A 13,009-nucleotide genomic window follows, 5' to 3' on the forward strand; every position below is an offset into this window, starting at 1 on the left:
TCTTCACAAAGACTGATCTTAGGTCATGGTATTATCAAATCCGAATCAAGGAGGAGAACATACCAAATACCGGATTTAATACTCGTTTTGGACATTATGAATTTATAGTTATGCCTTTTGGACTTACTAACGCTCCTGCAACTTTTAATTGTCTTATGACCGAGGTGTTTCTAGGAAATCTTGATGATTTTGTTCTTGTCTTCTTTGATGATATCCTAGTTTACTCAAGAAACAGAGAAGAACACGAACAACATGTGCGGTGAGTACTTGAACTTCTCCGTCAAAATCAGCTTTATGCCAAACGTAGCAAATGCACCTGGGATATCTAGGATTTATTGTATCCAAAGATGGTGCTTCTAGTGACGCAAGTAAGATCGAATCTATCAAAGCTTGGCCTACACCAAAATCATTACGAGAAGTACGTGGCTTTCTTGGTTTGAGAGGATGGTATCGCACATTTATTGAAGGTTACACTAAGATTGCATCTCCATTGACTAACACGCTTAAGAAAGCAAAATTTTTTACTTGGAATGAACGTGCTTAAGCTAATTCTGAGAAACTCAAAGAAGCTTTGGTGAATGCTCCAATACTACATCTTCCAGACTTCTCAAAGGCATTCACTGTGCTCACTGATGCAAGTGGACAAGCAATTGGTGGTGTTCTGTCTCAAGAAGGAAAACTAGTAGCTTATGAATCACGTAAGTTATTTATACATGAGTTGAATTATTCTACGCATGACTTGGATTTATTGGTCGTTGTGCCTGCTCTTAAAGTATGGTGACATTATCTTCTTGGAAGGAGATTTGAACTACATACTGACCATAGAAGCCTTAAGTGGATCTACACCCAACCTGACCTTAATATGTGACAGAGAAGATGGATGGAGTTTTTATGAGAATATGATTTTGGAATCGAGTATAAACCTGGGAAGGAAAATTTGGTGGTTGATGCCTTGAGCAGGAAGAGTACGGTAGTGGCTGTCAAAACCTCTGCTACTTCTCTAATTGACCTTATTCGAGAAGGTATGACTAATGATCCATATTACTTAAGAATCCAATACTTGATAAACCTAAATAATCGCATAGAGAAGCAAGAAAGGCAAATCAAAGGCTTTCATGTTGAAGGTGATGACCTTTACTTTGGTAATCGTCTTTGTATTCCAAATCAAGTTGCAATCAAACTTCAGATATTACAAGAATCTCATGATATACCTATAGCAGGACATCCAGGATACATTAAGACTTAATCTACTGTAAGAAAGAGTTTCTTTTGGCCAGGACTAAAGCGCGAAATGTTTAACATGTCAACATATTAAAGTTGAACAAATTCGATATCTTGGTAAGCTTCAACCTATTGATGCTACATAAATGAAGTGGGAATGCACATCTATGGATTTTATTACAGGAATTCGTACATCTCTGGGATATGACTCTATTTTTGTGGTTGTTGATATGCTTATAAAAATGACCCATTTATTTCTAGTCGAGACAACATTTATGGCTAAGGACGTAGCTCAAGTCTTCATGAAAGGCGTTTTTATATATCATGGTCTACCTCAAAGGATAATATCTGATCGTGATGCGAAGCTCACCTCAATTTTTTAGAAAGCGTTATTCTCAACTACAGGAACCCATTTAGCCTTTAGTACTGCTTATCATCCTCAAACTGATGGGCATATAGAAAGAACAAATCAAATCATTAAAGACATGCTAAGAGATTATTGTATGTATCAACAGAGTAAATGGACCAGGTATTTGTATTTGGTTGAATTTGCGTATAACTCATCATTCCAATCCTCAATTGGAATGTCTCCTTTTCAAGCGTTGTGTGGACAAGAGTGTCTTACTCCACTCAAATGGACCGACCCTCTCATACGAGTTCAAGCATCCAAAGAAATATTGGATAAAATGCAACTACAAACCGATCTTATATTGCAAGATATTAAGACTGCTCAAGATAGACAGAAGAGTTACGCTGATCCAAAACGATCTACTAGACTTTTTGAAGAAGACGATATGGTATTCTTGAGGGTGAAACCCAAATGCAGTTCTTTATCAATAGGTAGGTGTAAGAAGCTAAGTGCAAGATATTGTGGACCTTTTGTAATCACAGAATGAATTAATGACCAAGCTTACAGACTCCTGTTACCACCACACATAAAGGTACATGATGTTTATCACGTCAGCTTACTCAAGAAGTATGTACCTGATCAACAACATATTCTTGATGATTCTCTATTATCTACATCCACGGACGGAACTTTTGAAGCATATCCCGAAGAAATACTTCAGAGCAGAATCAAGCCTCTACGTAATTGGACCATTATTGAACACCTGGTTAAATGGTCAACGTATCCTCAAGAAGATGCCACTTGGGAACGTGACGATGTAATGAGACTAAATTATCCAGACTTCATGTCAAGGTGAGGAAACCTCAAAATTTTCAAGTGTGGGAGGATGTAAGATCCCCAATTTTTGGGTCTCTTTTAAAAATAATAAAAATAACTTTCAATATCTATTTTGTCGAATTTTGATTGACAACATTGGAAAGTCATAATTATGTCGGGATGTTACGGTGTGGCGTAGTTTAGCTACGGTTTATATTAGTTGGTTAGATACTGTTTGGATGGTCAAATTTAATGTTAAAATTGAATGGTAGGTGGGAAAGTTGACCACCAAAAAGCAAAGGCTTGCTTTTAGGAACGAAAAAGTCTTTTTAAAAAAGAGAAGAGGAGCCTAGTTTAAAACTCTTTACTTGGAAGCCAAGCTTCTTATTAGAGTCTCTAAATCGTGAGTCAAAATCCGTGTCCTTAGAAAAAAAAATTAATAAATAAAAAGTTTCAAAATCTAGGAACGCGTGTGAACTTGTTTCTCCTTGCTCACTCTATTCGTACCTAGTGCTTTTGGCCTTGAGAGCCTATATAAAGACCTCTCTTCTTTCACTTTGAGGGGGATAGATACACTCTCAGACACGAAAGCTCTCTTGTCTTTACGTTGTCAGGAGTTTTTTGGAGTAAGGGATTGTGCATATGTACATACACACGCATGGTGCATCGAATAGAGGATTGCCCATTTTCCAAAGCCACGTGGTTACGTGGGGCCCACGTGTGTACAAGTAGGACAGGGTGTACATAGTGCAGCGATTTTCACTATTATCAGTACCAGTGTGTTTTTTCTACAATAAGGAGGAAGCTATCCACGGGCCGACGACATGAGGTAAGCAGGTGGGTCAGATGGCATCGAGTGACGTCAGGAGGTCAAACGGGGTCAATACTTACACGTGGAGAAGTATGGACACGACGTGGGTGTTTTCTTGTGATACTTATGGAGAAAGGTCATCATGAGGACCAATTTCTGGGGCCACTTCACGTGGTTGCAGGATGCATTATTGGGAAAAATTGAGTGCCAGGTGTGCGGATGATGCAAAAAGGTGACAACTATGCACTGCGAGGGCAGTTTTAGGCTAGTTCGGGGTCCGTTTGAGGTCATCTAAAATGCCACGGGTGCCCAACTAGAAAAGCTAAGTGTGGGAACTGAAAAAACAGAGAGAAGACCAGGAAAAAACGTGGAGAAGAGAGGAGGAACAGCCGCAAGTGTGTTTTTGCTGTTTTTGGAGCATTTTTTGGCCCTAAACTGCTCATCCGAGGTTGGATTTGAGCACTTTGACATTGTAGACTGGGGTTTTTGGGCATTCCAGACGCAATGGTGCTATCCATTTTGCCAAATTCCTCACAGATTTTCTTCTATTTTTCTGTGTAATCTTCTCCGGTGAGTGAAGCCTCTTCTTAACTTTGTGGTTGTATCTGGTATATTTCCTCAATACTGTGTAAACTATTTGCCCCATTGGTGTTGGGATGAGATTCATTGAGTCTAAACAAGAGCAATTTTCCTCCTTTGAGATGAATTGAGAGTGTGTGTGTGAGTGTTGAGTGGGCAAGTGGGAAATCTCTCTTTTCTCACTCCGTCTGTGTCTTTCCTGTCTCGGTGAGGCTAGTTGTGTAAGCCGAGTGGTGCCCCATAGTGTGTGTGTGTGTGTGTAATCTGGTATATTTCCTCAATACTGTGTAAACTATTTTCCCCATTGGTGTTGGGATGAGATTCATTGAGTCTAAACAAGAGCAATTTGCCTCCTTTGAGATGAATTGAGTGTGTGTGTGTGAGTGTTGAGTGGGCAAGTGGGAAATCTCTCTTTTCTCACTCCGTCTGTGTCTTTCCTGTCTCAGTGAGGCTGGTTGTGTAAGCCGAGTGGTGCCCCATAGTGTGTGTGTGTGTGTGTGTATCTTCCCAAGAGTGTGTGTCGGGTCATTATATAGGCGTTCTGTGTGTTTCCATCCCGCTCACATTCTTTTGGCGCCCCCACGGAGGATCTTCTTCGAGTACTTTCTGCTTCGAGCTTCAAGCTTCGAGATTCGAGGCTACAGGTTACAGGTTACTGGTTACAGGGACAGGTATAGGTACAGGTGATTCACACATGTATAGGTAGCTGGAGTACAGTGATATACTAGTATTGGTGTCACTTACAGTTGTTGTGGGTATGCATCACTTGGCACCAATTTGAGCGCATTGTCTGCTCGATTGTACGTTACTTGTGGAAACTGCCATTGTACGCATTTCTGGAGCCATACTTGGTTGTATTTGGCAGTCCGAGCCATTTCTAAGACTTGGTCTAGAAGATAGTCATTTCTGAGACTTGACTATACGCGATTTGCATTAGCCTTCATGTGAGGGTCGACAGCGTGATGTTTTTATTGAGCTGGGGGATTCTCAAATGTGGAGATCCTTTCGGTGATATAGGTAGCTGGAGCACCCTTTTCATGACCTCGCCATAGGCTATGTACTAATGAGTCCTATTTGATGCTTGGGTTCTATTGTTGACAGTTTATGCATACATATACAGTCTATATTTTGGGTTCCTACTGCTCTACTTCTGGGAAACTCTGCCAAAATTTTTCCGAGTTGTGATGGCTGGTTTTTTGGTATTTTGAGCCATTTATGCTCTGATGCTGCTGAAATTTTGGCAAAATCAAAGGATAAGTCAGGTGTGCCTTCTTGGGAGCTGCATGGTTGGCTTTAATGGATGATCAAAATGGCCCTCAATTCACTCCATTTCATTTAACTCAAAGAATCCAGATAAATGTTCATGTGTCCAGGAAGATTTTGTTCCAGCAGCACATAGTCTTTATGTTCGGGCCAAGAAGATTAAGAGAGATCCTGGAATGTCCTTTGCTTGTTGTAATTCCAATGATCAACTATGAAAACTCATTTGATGTGCATGTGTTTGTCCTTATCTAAAGTTGATCTCCATTGAAGTTTCTGGGAATTGAGTCAGTAAAAGTTTTGGGTTCTTGCACGTGTGTTCAAAGGGGTTCTCAAATCATTGAAACTTGGGTAGCCATGGCTTTCTCTTATCCGGAGTTTCATGGAAGAAGTGATGAAGATGTGGAAGACTTTTTGGAAAAGATGGAGGTTGCCTGCATTAGCAACCAGATTCATGACCCTGCGCAAATGTTACGTCTTCTTCAAATTTGTTTGAAGAGTGATGCACGAGTTTGATCTAAGGCATTTGAAGAGGAGTTGCATGTGGCTGATCCACCTATAAGATTGAGTTGGGACAATCTACGGCATGGGTTGGAAGTGGAGTTTGTGAAGATAGAAGATCCTGACAAAGTGTGGCAAGAAGTACAGGCTTTAGTGAAAAAAGAAAGGTGAGCTAGTAGATGAGTACATACGTAAGTTCTCATTGGCATGGGAGCGGATGTGAAAGACCTTAACACCACAAGTAACCCCACCTGACATGATAAAGAAGGACAGGTTCTTGGCTGGTCTTTGGGAGAATATTCATTGGAGAGTGAAGCTAAAGAAGCCTAGGACATATGAACATGCACTAGAGGTAGCAAGGAACAAAGAGTGGAAGTTGAGGAAAATGAGCTAGTTAGGCGTGGAGTCTTTGCCCATGAGGTCTGAGTTTCAGTCTCTAGAGTCTTTACAAGGTCACATGTGAGGGGTTCATCATGAACCAGTGGTTCCTGTCACTACTCAGGTTATGCCAACAGTGGTCACTACATCGGTGCAAGATGATGGGCTAAGGCAAGACATGAGGCAAGTGGTAGATTTGATGAATAATCTCAGCCTAAACATGCTAGGTCAAGTGGGAAATAATCGAGGACTAGGGAGGTATGCAAATCAGCCAGGAGCTGAAGAAAGACCTAGAAATGGTGTTGGACAAAGCAATGGTAGGTTTTGGAGGCAGACGCCCACATGTTACAATTGTGGAGAGTTGGGTCACATCAGCCCGCAATGTGATAAGCCACCAAGGATGGGGGGAGACATGTATCCATTGCCAAGACAGGTGTTAACTAGGTCAAATGATTATGGCATCGAAATTAAGGGAGATGAAGGAACTAGTGGATTAACCCAAGAGGAAAAGGGAAAGACAAAAGTGCTAAGTGTAGTCACCTTGGAGAAGGCATCAAAGCTAGAGGATACATTAGTGATGCCTATTGGGAAGAAGACCATAGAGGATAAGGAAGGAAGAAGTGCCCCAATTCCTAGTAAGAAAAAAGGAAAGAGCCATGAAGACGAGGATGTCAAGGCCAAGAGGAAAAGGAGAGCTCGTTGAAAGTTTCATCTTTCAGATTTTCCACCAAGGGATGGGCAATTAAGCTATGACTTGAAGGAGGATCTGATGAGCAGGAAGGGAGATGTTACTTTTGGGCAGCTTATAGAGATGGTGCCTAAGATAAAGTGACAGTGGAAGAGGATGGTTAACCCAATGGAGAAAGAGCCAAAGAGAGGTTCAGTAAAGGTGTTGGCAATGGATGAGATACCAGACATTTGTCCAATAGTAGATGTGTGGCATAAAAGGAAAAATTTGGGACAAGGTTATGTGGATGGAGGAGCCCAAATATGTGTCATAACACACTCATGCGTTGAGAAGATGGGTCTCACAGTGGCTGGGGTGTCAGGTTTCCGGATTAGATTGGCAAACCATCAAAAAGTAAAATGCTTGGGTGTTGTAAAGAGCTTATAAGTGGAGGCATATGATGCAAAGGCAGTGGTTGATTTTCATGTGATGCCAGCAGGGTTGGGAGCATATCCTATTATACTGGGCAGACCATGGTTACGTGCAGTGGGAGCTGTTCAAGATTGGCGACATGGTACGATTAGCCTCTATGGAAAGACAGGTACCAAGAAGATTTATAATATGGACACAAAGAAACAATTAGAGGAGATTTATGAAGATGAGGATGAGTCTAGTGATGAAGACTCTTCCACGGTGACAGATGAGGACAGTGATAGCACTACCAGCAGTGATGAGGATGCTGATGTTGCATTTCTTTTGATGGACAAAGAAATCCAGGAGTTTGGTTTAGTTGAATTTGCGAATGAGGTTGAAGATGAAAGTGAAGGGCCTTATGAAGTGATTGAAGGGCTGATGCAAACCAAGGTTGAGTTGTCAAAGAAGCACGAATTGATGACACAAATGATCAGTGGAGACCTCTCAGCTATGGAGAAGGATATATATTTGCACATGCTGGCTAGTTTTCCTGATTTGTTCATTACTTCATATGAAGAGATCAGAGGGTTCAAGGGCGAAGAGATGCATATAGAGCTGAAAGAAGGTGCTAAGCCAGTGCGGAAAAGGCTAAGAAGGATGGGTCAAGAGCAAATGGAAGCCTTGCGAGAAGAGGTGGACAAGTTATTGAAGGCAGGGTTCATAGTCCCTGTGGAGACCACAGAATGGGTGAGTCCAGTTGTAGTCAGTCCAAAGAAGGATGGGAAGTGGAGAATTTGTGTAGATTTTAAACCCTTAAACGTAGCCACTAAGAAGAAACCATATCCTCTTCCATTCATTGATCAGATCTTGGATTTAGTGGCAGGTTATGAGAGGTACAGTGTGTGTGATGGTTTTTCAGGCTATTTTCAATTGAAGATTGCTCTTAAAGACCGCACAAAGACCACTTTTATTACGCCATGGGGCTGCTATTGCTACAGAGTATTGCCATTTGGGTTGTCAAATGGACCTTCCTTCTATCAAGAGAGAGAAAATTGGGTGTTGGTACCATTCATTGGTAGTTGTGTTAAAGCTTTTATGGATGACTTCTGTGTTTATAGCAGTAGAGCTGAACACCATGAGAAGCTGCAGATGGTATTGGCTCGATATGATGAATGTGGAGGACAACTAAATCCAAAGAAATGTCATCTAGCACAACCAAGGGTGAAGTTATTGGGCCACATGGTGTCAGAAAATGGCATTGAGGCTGATCCAGACAAGGTTAAGTCTATTATTCTTCTTCCATCACCTACGAGTACGAAGCAATTGGCAACCTTTATACAAAAAGTGAAGTACATGGCAAGGTTTATTCCATTGTCTTCTCAGATTCTTTATCCATTACAACAAGTGTCAAAGCATGATCCATTGCAATGGGATGACAAGTGTGAAGAAGTGTTTCAAGAGGTGAAAGAGGTGTTACGGGGGTTGTCAGCCATGCATGCTCCTGATTGGGAGAAAGTTTTTTATGTAAATCCCTCAGTAGGGGATGATTCCATTGGAGCCATGCTATTGCAAAAGGAGAAGGGAAGCCATTATACGAGGTCAGTGTATTGTGCAATCCGAGTGAAGTTGGTAGCAGAGAGAAAGTTCTCGGAAGTAGAGCTAGTGATGGCTAGTGTAATATTTGCTTCTCGACGATTTCGTCATTACTTGCTACAATGACCTTTTGTTTTCTTGACGAGTTTTGCCTTTTTGCCACAGTTAATTAATGGTACTAACATGTCAAATGTGGTGAAGAAATGGATAATTGAGCTGCAAGAGTTTGAGTTCTCTTTTCTAGTGGAAGATAGTACAAGGGCTACCCTAGCTAATTTGTTGACCTACAAGGATAATCAACTTATTTTTAAGGAAGAGGTGGTGAGAAAGGTAGTTGAAGAAGTGCCACAGATCAGCAATGCACATGTGTTGTTCTTTGATGGTTCATACAGAAAGATCCATGATGCAGCTTCAGGGGGTATAGCACTTTATGATCCAGAGGGGAAGCTAGTATGCAAGAGAGGGTTCAAATTGGATGCTCATAGTAACAATGAGGCTGAATATGCTACTCTAGAAGCCAGATTACACATTTGTTTGAAGCATGGGGTTCGAAGTTTGAGCATAAAAGGTGATGCCTTGTTAGTGGTGAAGCAAGTGATGGGTGTGTGGAAGAGCAAGAACACCTCATTGAAGGAAATGTGCTTAGGAATTAAAGGCCTCTTAAAAAAAATCGAAGCATGGAGCATCAGACAAATTGAACGTGATCTAAATGGAGAGGCACATGAAGCAGCTCAAGGCATGATTGGGGAGCTATTTATGTTGAGGACCACTTTACCTCTTTATCATGCCCGGGAAAGTTTGGCTCAAGAAGAGGAGTTTTTGCTAACAGGAATCATTCCAAAGGAGATTCAGAAGTCTAAGAAGTATGGTTTTGTGCATAGAGCATACATGTACAAATTGATTGGTGATGTATTATACATGAAAGGGGTTGATCTCGTGTTGAGACGTGTACCTTGGCGGGAGGAGATTTATAGAGTGTTGGAAGAGAATCATGAAGGCGCATAAGGTGGCCATTTTGCTCTAAAGATCACCTTGCATAAGATTTTGCAAGAGGGGTATGTATGGCCTAGTTTTCACAAGGATGTTCACCATTGGTGTAGGTCTTGCAATAGGTGTCAAGCATTTGGGAAGAGAGTCTTGAAGCCAGAGCTACGAAAAACCATTATGGCGTTTGATGTGTTTGAAAAGTGGGGGATTGATGCAATAGGCCCGTTACCTATCACAAGCAAGGGCAAAAGCTATATTTTGACTGCAGTGGACTATCTCTCTAGATGGGCAGAGGCTATAGCAGTAAAACAGATCACTGCAAAGGATGTGGAAAAATTTGTGTATGATGAAATATGTTGCAAGTTTGGGGTGCCACTAGAGCTACTTTCAGATAAGGAGCCTGGCTTTAGAGCTAAACTGCTAGATTTTTTATGTGCAAAGATGAAGATTAGGCACCAGCATACCACTTCTTATTACCCACAATGTAATGGCTTAAATGAAAGATTCAATGGTGAGTTGTTACAGATTCTTTCGAAAGTGATAGAGCACCAAGGAAAGAATTGGAATTTGGAATTGTCTAGTGCATTATGGGCTTACCGTACTTCGGTGAACACAGGTACAGGGTTTACTCCATTTCATTTAGTGTATGGAAAAGAAGCACTATTTCCTATGGAAGTAGAGTTGCCTGCGGTCAAGATGTTAGAGAAGTTTCTTGGGCCGCCTAGTGATGCATTCGAAGAGAGGCTCTTACAGCTACAAGAGGTTCAACTGGATAGGATGAGTGCATTGGAACATTATGGGCAGATGCAAGATAGGGCTTTGGCAAAGATAAATGAAAATGTCAAAAGTAAGCGTATCAAGAAGCATGACTTGGTTTTGCGCTACAACAGCAAGCTGGACAACACCTTCCAAAAGAAGTTTCAAATTAAGTGGGAAGGCCCTTTCAAGGTAGTGGAGTGTTTTCCAAATGGTACATATCAATTGGCTAACCTGGATGGGTTTCTCTATAAGTCAAGGGTAAATGCATTGCATCTTAAATTGTATCATGCCAGGTTGATGATGGTCGAGCAACATGAGCTGTATGTGGATCAAGGAGTGTTGGTGAAGGATATGGAGACTTGTGACGCAGTGAGTCTCATATCGCTTTTTGCTGCTGCTGATCATGAATGATCTAGCAGGATAGGGGATGGGCAAATTATGTCAAGATTTTTTTTGAGTAAGGGATTGTGCATATGTACATACACACACATGGTGCATCGAATAAAGGATTTCCCATTTTCCAGAGCCAGGTGGTTACTTGGGGCCCACGTGTGTACAAGTAGGACAGGGTGTACATAGTGCAGCGATTTTCACTATTATCAGTACCAGTGTGTTTTTTCTACAATAAGGAGGAGTTGGTAGCGCGTAAAACTTCTGGAGGAAGCTATCCACGGGCTGACGACATGAGGTAAGCAGGTGCGTCAGATGGCATCGAGTGACGTCAGGAGGTCAAACGGGGTCAATACTTGCACGTGGAGAAGTATGGACACGACGTGGGTGTTTTCTTGTGATACTTATGGAGAAAGGTCATCATGAGGACCACTTTCTGGGGCCACTTCACGTGGTTGCGGGATGCATTATTGGGAAAAACTGAGTGCCAGGTGTGCGGATGATGCAAAAAGGTGACAACTATGCACTGCGAGGGCAGTTTTTGGCTAGTTCGGGGTCCGTTTGAGGTCATCTAAAATGCCACGGGTGCCCAACTAGAAAAGCTAAGTGTGGGAACTGAAAAAACAGAGAGAAGACCAGGAAAAAACGTGGAGAAGAGAGGAGGAACAACCGCAAGTGTGTTTTTGCTGTTTTTGGAGCATTTTTTGGCCCTAAACTGCTCATCCGAGGTTGGATTTGAGCACTTTGACATTGTAGACTGGGGTTTTTGGGCATTCCAGACGCAATGGTGCTATCCATTTTGCCAAATTCCTCACAGATTTTCTTCTATTTTTCTGTGTAATCTTCTCCGGTGAGTGAAGCCTCTTCTTAACTTTGTGGTTGTATCTGGTATATTTCCTCAATACTGTGTAAACTATTTGCCCCATTGGTGTTGGGATGAGATTCATTGAGTCTAAACAAGAGCAATTTGCCTCCTTTGAGATGAATTGAGAGTGTGTGTGTGAGTGTTGAGTGGGAAAGTGGGAAATCTCTCTCTTCTTACTCCTTCTGTGTGTTTCCTGTCTCGGCCATGCTGGTTGTGTAAACTGAGTGGTGCCCCATAGTGTGTGTGTGTATCTTCCCAAGAGTGTGTGTCGGGTCGTTATAGAGGCATTCTGTGTGTTTCCATCCCGCTCACAACGTCATAATTACTTATCTATGATACAGAGTGGTGTAAGCTGCTCTTCATCACCATCTCCATAAACTCTTCTTTTTCATGAAGAAGAAGAAGAAGGATACTCTCTCTCTATTTGCTTATTATCTTCTCTGTCTTTTCACTGTGTACGCGCTCTCCAAACGTTTTCGTGGCAAATACCTCTACGTAGCTCTCATCACCGCTCTCTTGCGGCAAAGCAAGAATCCTTTCGACAACCCCAAATCAATTCCAAAGCACGGTGAGAAACCATAAACTCCATAGTCATCATCTCTCTCTCTCTCTTTCTCTCTTTCTCTCTCTCTCTCTCTCTCTCTCTCTCTCTCTCTCTCTCTCTCTCTCTCTCTCTCTCTCTCTCTCTCTCTCTCTCTCTCGTTTTTCTACGTAGTCACCCTCTCGGTGATTGTTTTTTCGTATACGAGTGCATGTATGGATTAACCAAGAACATATGAGGTTGCCTCATGATTGTTTCATCATGTTTTACATGTTGATTTATGCACATGATGCGTTATGGTCACACACGCGCGTAAAGAAGCGCTTTTTGTTTCACGTCATAGAAGCTGTAGGAATACTATTTTGGTCATAAATTACAAACCGTTATGAATCAGCTCAAACCCTTTATACCATAGATAAAACACATCATTAAGAACATTTTATCTCTATGCGTCATGTGAAAAACACGCATGAGCTAAGAGATATGGACAAAAAACAGATTGTTGTCCACTACAACCAATTTTTTTTGACTCCACGCTCCTTGGAGAACTACTATATAGATTCACTAGATTGGCAAACCCACTTATCCAATTGAAAATCTTGATGAAACTTGATGATAATTGAATTTAGGTCTCTGTTATCACTTCGGAATTGCAAGTTATTAATCACTCTATTATCAGTTTTACCTACACGCGTAGGAGTGCTATCAAAAGGGGATACCATATGACGGCGTGAGTTAATCGAGCCATTTTGATATGTTTTCTGGTTTGTTTTGGTGAGTTGATTTCAATTATTAAATGGCCCTAAACTTATATGAGAGTATATGGTTAAACATTCTGAACCGCATAGGCCGATATGAATAAAGTGACTTTCTTTTGG

Source organism: Adiantum capillus-veneris, chromosome 20, assembly GCF_014529385.1.
Source record: "Adiantum capillus-veneris isolate H3 chromosome 20, ASM1452938v2, whole genome shotgun sequence".
NCBI lineage: Eukaryota > Viridiplantae > Streptophyta > Polypodiopsida > Polypodiales > Pteridaceae > Adiantum > Adiantum capillus-veneris.